This window comes from Triticum aestivum, chromosome 6B, assembly GCF_018294505.1.
Source record: "Triticum aestivum cultivar Chinese Spring chromosome 6B, IWGSC CS RefSeq v2.1, whole genome shotgun sequence".
Lineage (NCBI taxonomy): Eukaryota > Viridiplantae > Streptophyta > Magnoliopsida > Poales > Poaceae > Triticum > Triticum aestivum.
In genome coordinates this window covers 166018897-166040528 of record NC_057810.1, presented here as the reverse complement: position 1 = coordinate 166040528, position 21632 = coordinate 166018897, and the positions used below count along the sequence as shown (strand labels likewise).

Below are 21632 nucleotides of genomic sequence, written 5' to 3'. Positions count from 1 at the left end.
CGGAGTCCGGCCACAGGGCCGTCGTCATCGCGGTGCCGGCCCGGGACAGCCGCTCCATCTACGTCCCCAGGACCCGCAAGCGGGCCTCAGCAGCGGTGATGATCTCCGGGAAGGTCCAGGCCGTCCGCGGATCCGTCCTAGACCCAACAACGTCGGTCGGGTCGCACTGATAGCGGACGGCTTCCTCCGCCAGCCGCTGCGTCTCCGGGAAGGCCCCTGCCGCAAAAGAAGAAGAAGGTTAGAAGAACAACAAGGAAGAGAAGACGGGTCCCAACCCGGCAAACTACAAGAAGCAGCACTTACTAGAGAAGGACTCTTCCAGGTGATGTGCCTCGAGCAACGTACCACGCCGCTCCCGCTCCATGACACGGTCGCGCTTCCCGGGTGCCTTCTCCAGATCGGCCGCCTTAGCAAGGGCCGCCTTCAGCTCGGCGTCCTTGTCTTCGGTCGCCTTCTTGGCCGCCTCGCGGCGACGAGTCTCGTCCTGACGGGCCTCCTCGGCCGCGATGGCCTGCTCCCGCAGGCGATCCACCTCGGCCTGGAGCTGGCCCTTGTCGTCGGCCAGCTGGTCGTGCTACTGGTCCACCTCGACCAGGGCCTGCTGCATCTCCACCACCTTGGCGGCCTCCGCCTTAAGGAGCTCCACCTTGGCCTCGAGGCGGCTCTTGTGACCCACCAGCTGCTCATGCAGCGGGTTGGCCTCATCAAGAGACCGTCGGGCCGCGGCCTCCTCTACTCTCGCCTGCGCCGCCTCGACGCCAAGACGGCCGGCATCAGCAACAAGCCGGTCGTAATGGTGACCGACCCAGAGCAGCCGGGTCCGCCAAGACAACACCTCGGCTGAAAGAAGAAGGGTTCAGCAGAAGAAAAAAAGGCAAGACTTAAGATTTGGCCCAACTACTACGTAGTTGGCCTGAATCTCGGGAGCTACACCCAGAGGGTGCGCTAGCGCGCCCCCACTAGAAAAGAGCACGAAAGTACCTGCGGCGACGCGAAGCTCCTCCTCCTTGGTAGCAGGTTGCTCCTTGAGCTCCCGGTGCTTGCCCAGGAGACGGTTGAAAGCGGCAACCCGGAAGGCATCAAGATGCTGAAAAAATATAGAAGTCAGAACAAGGCCGACGATTTAAAGATTCGACCCAACTACTACGTAGTTGGCCCGAACCTCGGGGGCTACACCTAGTGGGTGCGCTGGTGCGCCCCCACAAAGAAGAAATTACAAGGAAACAAAACAAAGAAGACTTACCAGAACGGCGCGCTCCAGGTCGCGCGTCCGCTCCACCTCGGCCCGGGTGAAGTCCTCAAGCCGCTCTGTCTGTCCTCGCAAGCGGCGGCTGACGGCATCCAGCGCCGCCTCCTCCTGAGTCTGAGGCCCGAAGATGGCCGCGCCCCCGCTCCGCGCGGGCTGCGGCACGGCTGCTGGGCGCCCTCCCTGCCGGGGCACCAAGGTGTGCCCCCCGCTGGCCGCCTGTGACACGGCCAGCACCTCCTCCGACGCCTCTCCTGGCGCCGACGGTGACCCGGACGCCGGGACGCCCTGCGTCGCCACCTCAGGCACCGCCGCCCGCGGTGCCTCCTCCATAGCCGGCGGCGCCTCCGGCGCCGCCGCCCATAGCGTCTCCTCCAAGACGACGCCGCCTCCACCACCATCAGCCCCCGCGCGCTCGACGACGTCGGCTCGCGGCGGGGTGTCGCCCCCACCTCCACGACCTCCCGGTCGAGGATCACCACCTCAGCCCGGCCCCCACGGCCGTGCTCCCACACCGACGATGGCTCAAAGACCGTCGCCGCCACCACCGTGCCCTCCGGCATCTCACGCCAGGCCGGCTCCATGCCGGATTGCGAGCATGCCGCCGCCGCGTCGGTCCAAGCCTGGACCGACGCCGCCTCCAGCTCTTCCTCAGCCCGGTTCCTGTCCCGCCAGGCTAAGGCCTCGGTGTCATTCGGGTCCAGGCCGAGGTCCGAGTCGCCCCGTCCCTCCTCCTCGGTCAGGCCGACAAGGTCGGACCGGCTCCTGTGGAACGCGGCCCCTTCGGCAGCCGCGGCCTCCGCTGCCGCCCTCGCCAGCACGATGGGCGACCTGAAGAAGAAGGCAGAATAAGCAAAAAAGAGACAAGACGGGCTCAAAAAATCTAGGCGCAAACAAGAAATGAAGTTTACCACGTCAAGACCGGGACCGGGGTCGGCCTCCCGTACCCGCCACCGTGCTTCTTCTTGGCCAGCCTCCCAGGCTCGGCCGGGTCCGCCATGCGCTTTGGGGCCTGGGGTCACAGCGCGACGCTGTCTTTTCCATGCGGGCGGCTCGGCGCCGCCCCATGCGAGGACCCAGCTCCGCCCGCGTCGCCGCCTCCCCCGCCCAACGCCGCTACACCAACAATCAGCGTCAGCACCGCCCGCACCACGACATGACCAACAGTTCAAGACAAATAAAGAAAGAAGAATTCAGGACTCACCCGCGTGACGCCCAGCACCGGCGTCGGACTCGGCCACCTCCTCGCCGCCTTGGGCCGCGGGCTCCTCTGTACTGGCTGTACGGCGCCTTGCCGAATCGCCAGTCCTCTCCAAGGTTGGCCTTGGAGATGTCGTTCACGCTGCGCGCGACCTCCTCCGTAGACAGCCGCGTCGACCCCATTTGATTGGGGTCTTGCAGGCCGATCATTTCACCGATGAGGCAGGAGCACCTCTGAAGCGGAAGGACCCGGCGGGTGATGAACGTGGCAAGGAGGTCAGTGCCGGTGAGCCCCTCCTGCATCCTCATCACCGTCACCTGCTCGCAGAGATTGACGATCTCCTGCGACGGGCGCCAGAGCGAGTAACCCTAGTTCGTCTTCGCCCGCGGCGGCGCAATGGCGAAGAGCGGGAGGTTGATGTTGTCCGCGCCGAGGTTGCGGACGTAGAAGAAGGAGTTCTGCCACTTCTTGGCAGAATCCTCGAGCAGGATCTTGGGGAAATCCGCCCTCGACCGCTTCGAGATGACGGCGGCGCCGTAGTCGGCGAACTCCCTGGTTGACGGGCACTGCTGCTTCAAGGAGAAGAAGCGCGCCCAGAGGTCGATCGTCGGCTCGACTCCCAGGTACCCCTCGCACAGGGTCACGAAGCCGGAGAGCTGGACGATGGCGCCGGCGCCAAGATGGTGCGGTCGGAGCCCGAAGAACTCCAAGAACGCGCGGAAGAAGGTGCTCACCGGCAGCCCGAACCTGCGCTCAAAATACGTAAGGAAGACGACGCGCTCCTGCCCCTCGCGGCAGGGCCTCTGCTCGCCGCACGGCAGGCGGACGCCAACGCCCGTCTCCCGCGACAGGCGCCGTGAAGCTCGAAGCTGCGTGATGTCCTCGTTGGTGACGTTGGAACCCATCCAAGAGCCCGACGGCAGCGACATGGATGGAAGAAGGAGAGAGAAGGTGGACGACGGAGGAAGCTATGCTCAGGGTTGCGGGCGCAGCTGTGCGTTGGTGGCAAAGAGCAGAGCAGGAGCAGGGGGACAGGAGGGAGCGAGCGAGCATGGTGTCCGCCGCCCCCTTGCCCCCCTCAATTTATAACCCCCGGTTCAAACGTGGGGAAGTGGGATCGTCTACACACACCCGTTCCACTACCCCGCAATAAGTGCGCACGTACACGCGCACTAACTGCTCGGGGAAGTGCAACCGGCCCCCAGACGCCGCAATAAATCCGCGCGCATGGAACAAGGGCGCGTGGTGGTGGGCCCCGGCCCGTCACCCGGTCCCATCAAGTGTGTGGCCAGTCAGGCCCCTCCGACTTTCGGGTGCCACGTGGCACCTACGCGAAGCCCAAGGGATCGCCTCAAGATTCGACGGACTCCTCGGTTCCCGCCACGGCCGCGATGCCGCGATCCTGTTTCCGAGAAAACCGGCACACAGTGGGTGTTGCCGGACCCGGCGCTCACAGAATCCGCCTTGCTCAAGGGGGAAACTACGAAGGCCCATTCATCCGAAGACGACGAACCTTCACAGCTTCGGGGACTACTGTCAGGGGGATGAACCCCGGGAAGGCAACGGAACCCGGATCCTTTTCGAAAACGGCGGGGCCCGCATAGCCCCACAAACTGGCACGCGCCTGGCCGGGTCGCTCGACCCGGCAAGGCCCGCAACCCGGCTAAACCCTCCGACCTGGCAAGGTACGTCAACCCAGCCACAGCAACTGGCGCAAGACAACTCAACCCGGCGCAACCAAGGCTTCCCCAACAAGCTAACCCCACCCGTGGCGTCCACGGCAACCCAGCCACGGGTCAGCTCCCGTCCCATCCAGGCCGTACGATGGGACGAGACCTCAACCACAGATGACCAAGACAACAGTGTTCCCACCCATCCATGTGGTCAGCCGGAGCGTGGCAACAGTGCCCCTCACCTACCCACTGACCAGGGCTGGTGTGGCAACAGTGCTCGCACCCTCACCGCTGACGACAGCAAGCAGCAGCAGAGCACTGTACACGACTCGAACCGGGCGCGCCCTGACGATTGACAAGATGGCGCAGAGTCCCCCTAGGCACGCGGGACCCGCACCTAGGGGAACCCGGTGAACCACAAGCCCACAAGCGGGACCCAGCCCGGTATCCCGGACACCGACAATACGGACCTACCGACTCGGCATATTACCATTGTAACCCTGGGTGGGTTGATCTATAAAACCCCCAGGAACCCACGCCTACAGGGGCACGCAGAGAAGATAACAGACAATACAAGAGAAACACAAGCAAGCATAGGACTAGCCACCCAACGGCGACACCTGGGAGAAGGAGCAGCCCAAGCCTTGGCCAGCTTCCTTCCTCCTCCATACAGCTCTAGGAGCGACATTGTACTATCGATCATCCAACTAAACTCGGCAGGACTAGGGGTGTTATCTCTCCGGAGAGCCCCGAACCTGGGTATGTCTGGCGTCCCACGCCCGCGCATGCAAACCTCGCCTCTAGAGCCCACCAGTGCCCTCGAGCCTCCTCCTCTCTTTAGCCATCCCTTGGCATCTGTCGTGCGCCCACCACGACACCATGGCAGACGGAAGGGAACGATGATGAATGACTTGTTTGTCTTTTGTGGATGAGGAGTTGAGGACACCATGATTAATGATGAACGACATCTTGGAGTAGTAGTATTTATAACTGAGTACTAATACGCTCCTAAGTGGGAAACCGTTTAGGTTTTGATCAGTGTGAACATGTTTGCAATTTGGAAGGTGACGGGACGCAGGCTTAAAATTTATTGACGGCTCTATAATTTCTAAGTGTGGCACTATTCCCGGACGGCGTAACGTGGGCACACTTTATCGGCTGCGTACGTGGCGTTTGGTGCACCACAATAGGCAACGTCAGCACACATCTTGTTCCAAGAACTGTGTGCGCTCGTTATTACCATCGCGCACGCTTCCTTTAATTAGAATGTGTCCCCGTCTATCACACACACATTAATCTGTCTAACTGTTTCTGTTTGTTGTGGCTAATCACAAACAGTTAATCCTTCTGAAGCGTATGCCCTCAATCGCACACACCTTTATCTAGCTCTCCATTTCTGTTGTTCCGCCTCATCAAAAACAGTTAATCCGATTGAACTGTATGTTGTATATCGCACACGCCTTCATCTGGCTGCCCATTTCCGTTCTTCTTCCTCATTGCAAACAGTTCATTGAACTGAACCGTATGCCGTGCATCACATACGCAACTAAAATCCGAACCGTGTTTGATGAATCCGTCATCGCAAATGTTTTGCACCTTTTTTGACGGTTTTTTACACCACCGTTTGCGATTATTGCATCGCACACAGTTTCGTCGAAGGGTCTCTGATCGTAGTGTCGCGTTAGCAGCATCCTGTAGTAGTGCTAGCTAGGAGTTCCCAAATGAGTTGAAATTTTGCTGCCTATTCATGTGCTCATATCATTACCCTCCTCCAATTTTCAGCTCCATCTAATCATGTATGTGAGCACAACACCAAATTATTAATTATGTCAATATTCTCATGATATGAAGCAAATATATTTTATATTGCTTCATTTTTTCTGAAAATTTACCAGAGCATTCTCTTGACCATAAAACCTCTCTCCACCAGTTTTGGGATCAATTCATCAACCCCATATTTCTCTAGAATTTTCTCAAGTTTCTAGGCAGAGAGGATAACTGTGAAGGAAGTATCATTTTGGCAAGTCCATTTGGTATGAATTTTTTATAGCATAATTATATGTCCAAATCATCAAGCCTTGCCAAATTTCAGCTCAAGTGGCTACACTATGCGAGTGCCCAATCATGATCAAGTTTCTGGACCAATTATGTTGTTACAAGGCAACTATGTTGTTTTGTGGTCCACTTCTCCAAATTAACAGGATTATAGTCCTTGCTAAGCTAATCACCTCAGACATCATGTTTGGCCCTCAGCTCCTCTCTGATGATCATAGGTGTGAAGCCAAGTTTGCTACAGCAAACTTTCATCGATGACTCAGTTTGCTACGGAGCCCCTTCTCTCTAGTTTTCACTTTCTACCGTCTCCAGGGTGGAGAGACAACACCCCAAACAAGGTTTTCTAGCCCATTGCCTCCTATGCGTGCCACGTCGCGTGGTGACCATGTTGGATTTTGCCTACGCTCGCGCTCTGCTAGCTGTGGCCGCGTCCAGGACGTCACCTAGCTCCGGCCCCTCCCCCTCTCATTGTCTTCACGCGCGTGAGCGTGTCTAGGAGGCTCCCATAATCATCGCCTTCACCCTGGGCCCCTCTCCACCTCCGGCAGCTTCCTCATTGGCAATCGTCGCTGCGCGCCCATGGACGAGTTGTAGCCGGACATCGTCTTCCTCTGGCAGTTTCTTCCCCGTGCTTCTCGACCTCTTCTGGCCCGTGAGCTCCCCCTTGTACCCTCTCGTCACCTACCATCGAGCAAGCTCGCGTACCCACGCGTCTGCGGCTCCGGCGACATGTGTTGCGGCCGTGCTCTCCCACCCGCGTCACCCTGCCTATATATAGCCACTCCGAGCACCTCTCGAGCTCACCAGCAGCTCCACTACCCTCCCCTGGTCCTGCCTAGCCTCTTCCCAGATCCAAAGAAGCTCTCTTCGCCGTCCTCTACCACCATGGCCGCCGCGGGCGTCAGCTCAAAATTCGAGCTATGCGGCATGCCCCACCCCATCTAGCCGCCTCCATAGGCCTCCATCCACCCCTGGAGCCTCCCCGCCCTTCGCCTCCTCCTTCGGTGGCCTCTGGATGCAAGCCCCATCGCCGTCCGGAGCCGCCGTCCGCCGCAGCCAACCCCCACCGCCGTTCCCGAGCTTCCTGGCGACCGCGCCACCATGGAACAGGTCGGCCTCGTCGCCCCGAACCCGTAGGTAGGTCGGGCGCCACCGAGGACGACCGGTAGCCCCAGCTATCACGGTCGATGCGCCGCCTCTGTCTCAGCTGTGCACGTCGCGTCGAGGAAGAAGGAGGAAGAAGGAGCGGGAGGAGAGAGGGAGAGGTGCGACCCAACATCAACGACCCAGGCGCCCGGCCCCGCCACTGCCAGCGTGGATAAGTGGAAGCGCATTTTGCGTTTTACACTTTCCCCATGGGAAAGTGTTTTCTGCTGAAGTGTGATACTTCTCCAACGTATCTATAATTTTTTATTGTTCCGTGTTGTTACATTATCATTCTTGGATGTTTTATAATCATTTTATAGTCATTTTATATCATTTTTTCATACTAACCTATTGACATAGTGCCAAGTGTTGTTTTCTGCATGTTTTTTACATCGCAGGAAACCAATACCAAACGGAGTCCAAACGCTGCGAAACTTTTTGTGGAATTTTTTGGACCAGAAGACATCCAGTGGGCCGAAGGAGCACCTGGGGTGCTCTGAGGGGAGCACAACCCACCAGAGGGCGCCTGGAGGCCCAGGCGCGCCCTGGTGGGTTGTGCCCACCTCAGTGGCCTCCCGAGTCGCCTCTTTGCTCAATAGATACACCAATATTCCAGAAACCCCAGGGGAGTCGATGAAAATCAATTTTAGTTGGCGCAAGTTCCAGAACCACTAGATCCAATCTAGACAGCATCGCGGAGGGTTTCATCATGTCCATTGGTGCCTCTCCGATGATGCGTGAGTAGTTCTTTGTAGACCTACGGGTCCGTAGTTAGTAGCTAGATGGCTTCCTCTCTCTCTCTCTCTTTTGATTCTCAATACAATGGTCTCTTGGAGATCCATATGATGTAACTCTTTTGCGGTGTATTTGTTGGGATCCGATGAACTTTGAGTTTATGATTAGATCTATCTTTTTATCCATGAAAGTTATTTGAGTCTTATTTGATATCTTATATGCATTATTGCTTATAACCTCATATTTCTTCTCCGGTATTTGGGTTTTGTTTGGCCAACTTGATCTATTTATCTTGCGATGGGAAGAGGTGCTTTGTGATGGGTTTGATCTTACGGTGCTTGATCCCAGTGATAGAAGGGGAACCGACATGTATGTATCATTGCCATTAAGGATAACAAGATGGGGTCCATTTCTACATAAGTAGATCTTGTATACATCATGTCATTGTTCTTATTTCATTACTCCCTTTCTCGGTGAACTTAATACACTAGATGCATGCTAGATAGCGGTCGATGTGTGGAGTAATAGTAGTAGATGCAGGCAGGAGTCAGTCTACTAATTTTGGACGTGATGCATATATAATGATCATTTCCTGGATATCGTCATGATTATTTAAAGTTCTATCAATTGCCCAATAGTAATTTGTTTACCCACTGTTTTCTATTTTTCTCGAAAGAAGCCACTAGTGAAACCTACAGCCCCGGGTCTCTTCTTTATTATATTTGCCTTCGCGATCTATTTTTATTTGCTTTTATTTTCAGATCTATTAATCCAAAAATACCTTGCTGCACTTTATTTATTTGGCATTTGATCTATCAATTTATTACAACTCTCTCACGTCTGTTTGCCAATTTCTGGCATCGTTGCCCGAAAGGGATTGACAACCCCTTTAATACGTCGGGTTGCGAGTACTTGTTATTTGTGTGCTGGTGCCGTTCACGTAGTGTTGCGTGGTTCTCCTACTGGTTCGATAACCTTGGTCTCATTACTAAGGGAAATACCTACCGTTGTTGTGTTGCATCATCCCTTCCTCTTTGGGGAAATACTGACGTAGTTCTAGCAGACATCAAAAGGAATTTCTGGCGCCGTTGCCGGTGAGATATCATCAACATCTACCAAGTTCCTAATCACAAATTTCATCTCCTTGAAATTTACATTATTTGTCATTTGTCTCTCGTTTTCATCTCCCCCACTTCACAAAAAATTGTCGTTTTATTCACCCTCTTTTTCGTTCCCCTTTTTCTCGTCCGATCTTTATTTGCTTGTGTTGCCATGTGTCTTTTATTTGCTTGCATCTTTGCTTGCTAAAAATCTATTTATATGGATACTCATCCACTTGCTGATCTTTTCAAAATATCCAATTATGATGAACCAATTGCTAGTGAATCGAGTTCACTTGATTATCTTTATGAAGCTTTGCTTGAGTTTTATGAATCTGAAAATTGTGATGAAGTGTTAAAAGAAGGAATTTATAAAGTGATTCATGATAGCTCCTTGGATGAAAAGCATGATTACAATGATGTTATTATAAATTCTATTAATGTCAATTGTCTAATAATATGCAAAACCCCAAGCTTGGGGATGCTAATATTGCTATGTCCACTACTTATTGCAATGATCATGATTGGGGTGATAATGATTCTTATGATCTTGAAATTTATTTAAAGCTCGTGATGAATATGCTTGCGATAATATTAAAAGTGGGTTTGGAAGAGTGTCAACATTAGCTAAAAATAATCCCACATATTTGGAGAGTGTTTGATCTTATGAATTTTTTGATAAATGTGGGCTTGGAGAGGTCATGACTTAATTTGATGATAATCCCACTATTTTGGAAGAGTGTCACCTTTGCATGCATGTGTGTCATGAAGAGAAAATGTTATGTGATAGCTATATTGTTGAATTTTAATATGATCCTACATATAATTATTATGAGAGAGAAAAATATGGTTGTAGAAATTTTTCATGTTACTAAATTACCTCTCGTTATGTTGAGATCGTCAATGTTTTATTCCTCTTATTTGCATATGTTAGATGTTTCTAGTCTTGATAATTTGTTTGCTTATAAAATTCCTATGCATAGGAAGTATGTTAGACTAAAATGTGTTTGTCATATGTCTCATGATGCTCTCTTTGTGTTTCAATTCTTATCTTTCGTGTGAGCAACGTTGAAATCTTATGCCTAGCTAGGGGTGTAAAACGATAGCGCTTATTGGGAGGCAACCCAATGAATAAAATTTATTTTTGTCTTTTGTTTTCTGTTATTGAGTGTTTGCACAATTATGCTACTGTTATGATTGTGTTTTTTTTTGTGTTTTAAATAGTGTTTGTGCCAAGCAAATCCTTTAGGATCATGTTGGGTGATAGTAGATTTGATCTTGCTGAAAAACAGAAACTTTTGCGCTCACGAAAATAATTTTCATTTTTAACAGGAGCGTGATAAAGTACCAATTCTTTTTGCGGAAGATTAATATACAAATTGCTCACGTGGTCCGAATTTGTCAGAATTTTTGGAGTTACATAAGTATTCGAAATATCCAGATTTCTACAGATTGTTCTGCTTTTGACAGATTCTGCTTTCTTTGCGTTGTGTGCTTGTTTTGATGATTCTATGGTTTTTTGAAGAGTTTTTGGCATAAAAAAGTTGGAACACAGTATAATGCAAGAATAAAATAGGAATGGGTTTGCAACAGTACTTATAGTAGTGATTTGTTTTATCATACTAACGGATCTCACGAAGGTTTTGTTGCGTTTTTTGTGATTGAAGTTTTCAGGTTTTGGGTGATGTTACGATGGATGAAGGAATAAGGAGTAAGAAGAACCTAAGCTTGGGGATGCCCATGGCATCCCAAGCTATTATCCAAAGAGAAGCAAGCAACTAAGCTTGGGGATGCCCGGATGGCATCCCCTCTTTCTTCTAATGACCATCGGTACTTTACTCGGAACTATATTTTTATTCGTCACATACTCTGAATTTTGCTTGGGACGTCTTGTATGATATGAGTCTTTTCTTGTTTTGCTTTGTGTTTTAAGTCTTGAATCCTTGCTGGACACACCTATTTGAGAGAGCCAAAATTATGCCATGACTTGTTAGAATTGCTCTCTATGCTTCATTTAGATTTATTTGAGAGTTAGTAAATTTTTTAAAAGAAATTCTCTCTTGCTCCACTTAAATTAATTTGAGAGAAAGAAACATTATGCTCATGATCTTCACTTATATTTATTTGAGCTTATCAAAAGCAACCCATGAAAATTAGTTCCAAAGTGATAGATATCCAATAAGCATATAATAAAACTTTCATGAAGGTCATTGGACAAAATAAACTTGATTCCTTGTAATACTTTTGAGATATGATGATGTGATATGTGATTCATGTTGATGAGTAATTATGCTTTAGTAAGAATATTGGTGTTAAGGTTTGTGATTCCCTATGCAAGGACGAAAGTCATAGTTATGCAATGAAATTACATCCTACTTGTGGTGCATTATTCGGTGTTAATTATGGTTAATGCTCGTTTATGAGATTTTTCGTTTCTTGGTTGCTCGCTTCTCAATATTTTGCTAGCCTTCATTTTGCACTAAGTATGATCACTGCTTGTGCATCCAAAATCCTTTGAACCAGTTTTGCCACATGAGTCCACCATACCTACCTATATGGGTATTTTCGTGCCGTTCTAAGCAAATTTGTATGTGCCATCTCTAATTTTCAAAATAAATTTCTTTTTTGTGTGCTCGTACCGCTCATGAAACGGTAGGGGCTGGCTAATATATTTCCATGCTAAATATGTTATTCTCACAATGAGTGTCTATTCACTCGCCATTGCACGAGAGTAAGGCAAAGGTATTAGGGATGCCTAGTCCCGAAATGAAAAATGAATTTACTTTATGTTGTCAAATAATAAATTTCTTGAAAAGTGTTGGTATGGAAGGCACCCGTGCATGCGGCTAGCCATGGAAAGTGAAAGTATGATTGAAAAAGGAATAAACTTGAATTTCTGTTTGGGAACCGCCTATGATATATCTAGCATGGAAAGTATTGGGAACTACTCGATTGTTCTCGTTGACAGGAAAAGCATGCCTCCCGACATGTTTTTATCTCTATCTTTTTTGCTTTGAGCTCTGGCACCTCTACAAATTCCTACTTCCCTCTATGAAGAGTCTTTCTTTTACTTTATGCAATTTTTATTTTTAATTTGGCTCTTCATCTTCTCTTATAAAGCACCAACTAAGGGGCACTATGATCATATTTGACCATTGGGTGTACCTAATATGCGAGTGTGTTTCATGAATGGATCAATGATTGAGCATAATGGGCTAGAGATAACTTATTTTAGCATTGATATTTTGAAAGACATGGTTGCTTGTTGATATGCTTGAGTATTTACGTCTCATGTCAAAACTAGACTACTGTTTTGAACCATGTAAAAATCCAAATGTCCATGCTACAAAGAAAAGAATATATGATGAACATGTTAGGCAACATTCCACATCAAAAATTCTGTTTTTATCATTTACCTACTCAAGACGAGCAGGAATTAAGCTTGGGGATGCTGATACCTCTTCAACGTATTTATAGTTTTTGATTGTTCCATGCTGTTATATTATCATTCTTGGATGTTTTAGAATCATTTTATAGTCATTTTATATCATTTTTTGGTACTAACCTATTGACATAGTTCCAAGTGTCAAATGTTGTTTTCTGCATGTTTTTTACATCACAAGAAATCAATACCAAACGGAGTCCAAACGCTGCGAAACTTTTTGTGGATTTGTTTTGGACCAGAAGACATCCAGTGGGCCAAAAAAGCACCTGGGGGTGCTCCGAGGGGAGCACAACCCACCAGGGCGCGTCTGGGCCTCCAGGCGTGCCCTGGTGGGTTGTGCCCACCTCGGTGGCCTCCCAAACTGCCTCTTTACTCTATAAATACCCCAATATTCCAGAAACCCTAGGGGGAGTCAACGAAAATCAATTCCAGCCGCCGCAAGTTCCAGAACCACCAGATCCAATCTAGACACCATCACGGAGGGGTTCATCATGTCCATTGGTGCCTCTCCGATGATGCGTGAGTAGTTCTTTGTAGACCTACGGGTCCGTAGTTAGTAGCTAGATGACTTCCTCTCTCTCTTTTGATTCTCAATACAATGGTCTCTTTGAGATCCATATGATGTAACTCTTTTGCGGCGTGCTTGTTGGGATTCGATGAACTTTGAGTTTATGATTAGATCTATCTTTTTATCCATGAAAGTTATTTGAATCTTCTTTGATCTCTTGTATGCATGATTGCTTATAGCCTCATATTTCTTCTCCGATATTTGGGTTTTGTTTGTCCAACTTAATTTATTTATCTTGCAATGGGAAGAGGTGCTTTGTGATGGGTTCGATCTTATGGTGCTTGATCCCAGTGACAAATGGAGAACCGACACGTATGTATCGTTGCCATTAAGGATAACAAGATGGGGTCTATTTCTACATAAATAGATCTTGTCTACATCATGTCATCGTTCTTATTGCATTACTTTGTTTCTCCATAAACTTAATACACTAGATGCATGCTGGATAGCGGTCGATGTGTGGAATAATAGTAGTAGATGCAGGCAGGAATCGGTCTACTAATCTTGGACATGATGCCTATATAACGAGCATTACCTGGATATTGTCATGATTATTTGAAATTCTATCAATTACCCAATAGTAATTTGTTTACCCATCGTTTGCTATTTTTCTCAAGAGAAGCCACTAGTGAAACCTACGGCACATGGGTCTCTTCTTTATTATATTTGCCTTCGCGGCCTATTTTTATTTGCTTTTATTTTCATATCTATAAAACCAAAAATACAAAAATACCTTGCTGCACTTTATTTATTTGGCGTTCAATCTATCAATTTACTACAACTCTCTCATGTCCGTTTGCCAATTTCTGGCATCGTTGCCCAAAAGGGATTGACAACCCCTTTAATACGTCAGGTTGTGACTATTTGTTATTTGTGTGCAGGTGTCGTTCACGTAGTGTTGCATGGTTCTCCTACTGGTACGATAACCTTGGTCTCATCACTGAGGGAAATACCTATCGTTGTTGTGCTACATCATCCCTTCCTCTTTGGAGAAATACCAACGTAGTTCTAGCAGACATCACAATGCGCGACCCGCTGAGCTGCCAGGGACCCCGTTGTGAATATTTTATTTACAAATAGGCCCCTGGCAGTCAAACGCTGATAACTTTTTGCCCGTAACTCTGATCGAGGTGAAACCAACACCCACTTCTTCATCTCATCGAGATCTTTCTGTTGGTACCATTTTAACTAGGTGGTCTCACTGTGAAAATGACGTTTGTATCCTTGCTTCTAACTAGCCCCCTTTGAGATAGAAGTACGTTCGGCGTTTCGTTCCGCGGCTTCACCGCACTTCTTCTCGGAGTCTCCGTCACCCCCAGGCAAGCCACTACAGCCACTTGCATGATGGATTTGCAATAGCCATGGTTTCTACTTGAATATTTAATAAAAATATCCCGTTTACTGCCTGCTTGTTTGTTGCTACTGTCGTTATTTCGGTTATTCTCATGGATTCATGTCCACCTTCATGCTATCTTCTGATGCATCTCGTTATCTTGTACTACTTGCTAGTATTATTTTCTCCTGTCATGCTTGGTAGTAGTAGTAGCACATGCTGGTGGTAGTGTTGATCATTCTGATGCATGCTTACCATTTGTTATCCAGTACCGTTGCTATGCATGTTCCATTGCATCTAGTTGGCTACATGCTTACTTGGTAGTATTCTTGTTATGTTCTTGCATTGTATTTATTTCTGATGCTAGTGGTCATGCTATGCTGATGTGTAGTGTTATGCTTATGCTCGTTAGTGTGCCCTGCTCGTTTGGATAAATGATTCATTGTTGTTATGCATGATGATTATGTTGCACCTCCATGCTTATGATGATATCATGCTCATGCATTGTAGTTGCATAATGTTATTTTAATATGGCTCAGCTCATTACATTCAAGTTTAACCGAACTTAAATAAACTTGAGCAACTGTTGGCTGAGTCATAGTGCCATCGAAATCAAACTGACCAGTGCAGCCACACTTGCTTTATGGGGGCTCCTAACTGGGTCTATTGTCATGCCTCTTGACGGTGCCTCCAACTAGGGAAGGTTATGGGCGCGCACTACCTTGGCCAAGTAGGCGGACATAAGCCTTGTGTGCCCGCGTTGGTGTGAGCGCTCTTATCCTCATTTGGGACTATTTTGTTTTACCACGACGGTGGTCGTTCGATGTCACGAGGTGACATCGGGGCCACCCATGACTTAGCCCAAAGGGGAGTTTTGTTGGAACGCCGTTGGTCCACCCGAATGGGAGCATGAGACCTTGGGTTCCGTGGTGTGGGTACAATGTGCTAACCTTTGCAGAGTGTATAATCAATCGATAGCCGCGCCCGTGGATATGGGCCCAGTTCGTAGTAGGTCACACTATGAGTCAACAGTAATAATAACCTGACTTAATAATCGGTTCGATGAAGAAAGAAGTTGGTTGATCTTTATGTGGTCACGGGAGGATCACGATGGTATTCTTGATATTGATGAGGTGATCTTGTGAGGATCTCAATGGTATTCTTGATAATGATGAGGTGATCTTGTAAACATCCCGATGGTATTCTTTATAATGATTGAAGTGATCCCGTGACCACGATGGTAAGTAAGAGTGGCATATATTTGGTAGTTACGCGGTAACCCCGAATAGAGTAAGTGATATTTGTAGCATGATGCATGCTAGTACCATCATTGTTCATGTCTCGAGTAATATGTTCATGCCATGTTGATAATGTTCTAGCGGCATCTTGTTCATCTTGTACATGCCATGTTTTTCTAGTTGTATCATGCTCATGCTTGTTTAACCTGTAAATGCATGTTGTTGTTTGTCTTGATTACTTCTGGTTGATGTGTAAATAGGGAATCTTATGCATGGTGTTCAGAAGTGTTAATGTGCAAATAAATCCACTACTACTCCCTCCGTTCCTAAATATAAGTTTTTTTAGACATTTCAAATGGACTACATCATACGGATGTATGTAGACATATTTTAGGGTGTAGATTCACTCATTTTACTCCGTATGTAGTCACTTGTTGAAATCTTTGGAAAGACTTATATTTGGGAACGGAGGAAGTAGATGATAACTACCACCAACGCTGCATGCATTCTTCAAGCAACAGCAAAACAAAAGGGGGGGAGCGGGGGCACCAACCAATGCATTCATTCACCATTCCTCCGGTCGTGCTGCAGCTGATCCTGCTGCTCTTCTTGGCCTCTCCTGCCACCGCATGCACCGAGCAGGAGAAGTGCAACCTCCTCCGTTTCCTTTCTGGGCTGTCGCGATATGGCGGCCTCGCCATGTCGTGGCGTGACAACAGCACGGCCTGCTGCAAGTGAGAAGGCATCGCCTGAAGACAGGGCTGTCACTGAAGTCTCCCTTGCATTTAGAGGAGTTGAAGGGCGTGTCTCGCCATCCCTTGCCAAAATTTTGGCTGGTAGGGAAAATATGGGCACAAATCAATCAAAACTATGAAGAGGAGTAGCTTTGGCAACAAAAGTTGTCTACGTTCAAAAATAATAACGGAAAAACATGACAACAATATTGCTGCAAACTGCATCTGAGGCCAAATTAGCTACCTTTAGCTAGCAAGAGAGGTTGGCAGTGCATGAAGCAAATTTAAAAAATGAATTTTCATTACAATCTCCTGAAAAAAGACTTAATCAAGAACAGTTGTTTAACAGGTGAACTCGAGCTGCCGAGTAGTGAAAGCAGGAATGTCTATCGCATATGCAGACAACTACATGTTGTTTTTTTTGTCCAAAAAAGAAAAGGAAAATAACAAGAGGAAAACCGGATATAGGGAGTTGAAGCACAAAGCTTCTTTGCCACAAAAGAACAGAGGAATAATCCAATAACAAGAAGCATGAGAAAAAAAACACAACCATAAAGCAGTTTTCAAACAGAATATGGTGGGTATTAATCATGGTATACAGCTGGCGGAAAATGACCTCACAGAATAAGTGTGGAGCAGAATATCTCCCATAGACATGAAACACGTTTCAAAATTTAGGTTGGTACCCCTGGGTCAAAAAGTAGGTTGATACCCCCTCGGCCCTGGGTACCAATGCCAGCTGTCACTAGCTCATGCCATAAACATGCGGTACTAAGTCTGTAGACAAAAAAACAATGGGAGGAGGAAAGCCGACGTGGCGGGGTGATGGTGGGATGTGGAGACGAAAATAAACCGTGCGTATCGGACTAACAACTTCCCTTTTAGGGGTAGAGATATAAGGCCCTGTTTGGTTCATAAGTCCTAGGACTTTTTTTAGTCCCAACTTATATGTCCCAAGTCCCTAAAAAGTCCCTACTTGTTTGGTTCCTGAGACTTAACATGGACTAAAAGACCATATTACAACTATAAGTCTCTATAAGACTCTCCTTGAGAGTCTTATTTCATAAGTCCCAAATGCCCACTTTAAGTCACTATAAGTCCCTCCTGTTTGGTTTAGATGTGACTTAAAGGGACTTTTTTAAGTCCCTACACCAATAAGTTCCTGTAACCAAACACCCTCTAAGAGATTTGGTAAGATCAAAAATATATATGTGATTTGGTAAGATAAGAAACAAGATGTGTTATTTTTTTGTATTAGGAAACTTGTGATTGTCATTTAATAGTAGAGATAATGATAACAATACATGACTTTTCGGAAGGTTATTGAGAATAATCTTATGTATGTATGTCTTTTCGAAAGGTGATCCCACATAGTATATGATATGATTTCTGAATTCTTAATTACTTACTCCCTCCGTCCGGAAATACTTGCCATCAAAATGAATAAAAGGCGATGTATCTAGATGTATTTTAGTTCTAGATACATCCCTTTTTGTCCATTTTGATGACAAGTATTTTCGGACGGAGGGAGTATTATTTACGTGATTGAATTGAACCATCACCCGTCAAAGCAAGCACGAAACAAGATCTTCCTCTTTAATGATGGATTTGGTTTCTTAATGACAGTGAGAAAATAAACCATTGGAGGGGGTGGTGGGAGGTGAGAGGAAAAAATAGGACGAAAAGAAACTGGGATACCAGGCTATCAACTAGCGAGCAGAGCAGAGACTTGTGTTGGATGACAAAAAGTATGGAGACACGCTGGTCCAAACATTCATGGACAATTTCGTTTACTCTTGAGGAGCAATAAAATGAATAGGTCAAGCAAGATGACTAAACAAGTAGTTAACCTTACTCTCTTCAGGCATTTACGCTTAAAACATGAAACTTGGGGCAGTGAGATAATAGATTGATTCTTTGCTACTTGAAAATTTTGGACTAATCGGTAACTATTTAATCCATCCAGAACTAAGTGATAGCTTTATAAACTAGTTTATTGGGTTTTAATATAGCTATAATGGGTAGGCACAGATGTTGCTTTCCTATTCTAGTGTCACTGTCTCTTTGTGCACCGACCGATCGTGGCCCCGGGCACTAAGGTGCACCCATGACAAGAAATATGGAATCTTATGAATGGTGTTCAGTCGCTCTGATGTCCAAATAAATCCACTGCTAGATGATAGCTAGTACCACCACAACATGCATTCTTCAAGCAACAGCAAAACAAGAAGGGGAAAGAAACACTAACCAATGTGTTCATTCACAGTTCCTCCGGTCGTGCTGCAGCTGTTCCTGCTGCTCTTCTTAGCCTCTCCCGCCAATGCATGCACCGAGCAGGAGAAGCGCAACCTCCTCCAGTTCCTTGCCGGGCTGTCGAGTGATGGTGGCCTCGCCACGTCTTGGCGTAATAACGGCACGGACTGCTGCGAGTGGGAAGGCATCTCCTGCAATGGAGATGGGGCCGTCACTGGGGTCTCCCTGGAGTCTAAAGGACTTGAAGGGCCCATCTCTCCGTTCCTCACCAACCTCACCAGCCTGCTGCGCGTCAACCTCTCGCACAACTCGCTCTCCGGTGGTCTTCCGGCGGAGCTCATGTTCTCCAGAAGCATCATCGTCCTCGATGTCAGCTTCAGCCGGCTCAACGGACCACTGCCCGAGCTTCCGTCCTTGGTTACCACTGACCGGCCTCTGCAGGTACTCAACATCTCAAGCAACCAGTTCGGCTCAGAATTTCCATCAGCCACATGGAAGGTGATGAAGAATCTTATCGCGCTCAACACCAGCAATAACAGCTTCACTGGGCACATACCGTCTTCTCTTTGCGTTGTTCTTTGGCTTTGCTTGACCTCTCCTACAACCAATTGAGTGGCGACATCCCAAACACACTGGGTAATTGCTCCAAGCTCAAAGTGCTCAAGGCTGGCAACAATCACCTAAGTGGGATTCTGCCTGTTGAAATCTTCCACTCTACCTCGCTAGAGTACCTCTCCTTCCCCAACAATGGTGGTTTACAAGGAGAACTTGATGGAGCACACATAGTCAAACTCAGTAGTCTGCTTACTCTTGACCTTGGAGGGAACAGTTTCAGTGGAGCCATCCCAGAGTCCATAGGTCAGCTCAGGAGGCTGGAGGAGCTCCATCTGGGCAGCAATAACATGTCTGGGGAGCTGCCATCAACTATGAGCAACTGCACAAATCTCAAAACCATTGATCTGAAGATCAACAACCTCACTGGAGATCTAGGGAAGGTAAACTTCGCCACCCTACAGAATCTAAAAAGTTTAGATCTCATGGAGAATAATCTTGGTGGCATAGTTCCAGAAAGCATTTACTCATGCAGCAATTTGACTGCACTGCGGTTGTCAGCCAACCATTTCCATAGTGAGATCTCCCTGAGAATAGGCAATCTGAAGTACCTGTCCTTCGTATCACTTAGTAGAAACTCCTTTACGAATATCACAAAAGCTTTGCATGCTCTTAAGAGCTGCAGGAACATCAGCACTCTGCTTATTGGCAGAAACTTTATGAATGAGGCCATGCCACAAGATGAAAGCATTGTCGGTTTTCAGAATCTTCAGTTTCTCGCCATGCACCAGTGTTCATTGACTGGACGGATACCTACTTGGTTATCAAAGCTCACAAGGCTCAAGGTACTGGTATTATCTAAAAATCAACTTACTGGACCAATGCCAAGCTGGATCAACTCCCTAAACAACCTCTTCCATCTGGACGTATCAAACAACAGTCTTTCTGGGAAAATCCCAGTCACCTTGATGGAGATGGCAATGCTAAAATCAGATAAGCCTGCCATCCATTTGGACCCAAGTCTCGTTGACCTTGATCTACTTATTTATGCTGTGGATGCATCAAAACTTCAATACCGCATACACAGTGATTGGTGCAAAGTGCTGAATCTCGGAAACAATAAATTCACAGGTGTGATCCCACAAGAGATTGGTCAGCTGAAAGCACTCCTTTACCTGAACTTGAGGTCCAACAACTTCTATGGAGAGATCCCACAATCAATCGGCAACCTCACTAACCTTCAGAGGTTAGATTTGTCTAATAACCATCTGACTGGTGAAATTCCTGCAGCATTGGAGATCCTTCACTTCCTTTCAGAGTTCAACATTTCTAACAATGACCTAGAAGGACCTATTCCAACAACAGGCCAGCTGAGCACATTTCAAGCTTCTAGTTTTAATAGGAACCCAAAGCTGTGCGGCCCTATGCTTATTAACCATTGTAGTTCGGTTGAAGCAGCTCCCATCTCCATCGTTTCTGCAAAAAAATGCAGCAGTAAGGTCATTTTAGCCTTTGGTGTGTTCTTTGGGGTAGGAGTGCTATATGACCAGTTAGTATTATTTAGATATTTTGGCTAAGCGGCTAAGCCCACTTCAGTGTAGTCTGATCCAGTATGCAATGGTCCAGTATCCAGTTATGGTGTTCACATCTCTGTATCTATGTGCAATGTGTCTTAATAATGTATTAGTTGAATCTTAAGAAGTTTAATATTGTTGAGCAAACCAAGTTGTAGCACAATCACAGCAAAAATTTAAGACCCTATATAGCATCATAGAATCAGGCCTTAATTGTCGTGTTTTACAAGGTCGCCATCATGACCCGACGACTTTGACTTCGCCGCAGTATTGCCACTGTGAATGATGGAGAAGGTTCAGGCTGTGAATGATGGATTCAGGCGACCCTGAACGAGATCCTGACGCGGTTCGCAACCGTGGGCACCGACATCAAGGCCGTCTCCGATGAGGTGCACAGCCTGCGCAAGATGGAGGAATTTGGCGACGAGATGGACAGCATCAAGCACCTCGTCCACGACAATGGCAAGTTGACTGCCTCGCCGTTCACTATCACACAGCCTACCGCCCCTCCACAAGCCGACAAGGGAACCGCGCCGCCGCTGCTACATATCTCGCAGCAGCAACCGGCAGGCTACCACACTGCTCCTTCCTCGCCTCATGAGCTGGAGGAAAGCCCCACCTGCCACACCACAATCGAGCATGAGGAGTATCATCTGCGGCAGCCACAACATGATTTCCCTCAATTTCATGGTGTGACCCCTCTCCTGTGGATAGATCAATGCCTGACATGTTTCGAGATGTTAGATGTATCATGTGTGCCGGAACATCACTGCGTAAGC

The 21632-nt window shown here is 47.6% G+C and overlaps 1 pseudogene; it reads left to right on the top strand.

The window, feature by feature from the left end:
* The first annotated feature begins 18566 nt into the window (after positions 1–18566).
* On the top strand, positions 18567–21184 carry LOC123133860 (tyrosine-sulfated glycopeptide receptor 1-like; annotated as a pseudogene).
* Positions 21185–21632: the final 448 nt, after the last annotated feature.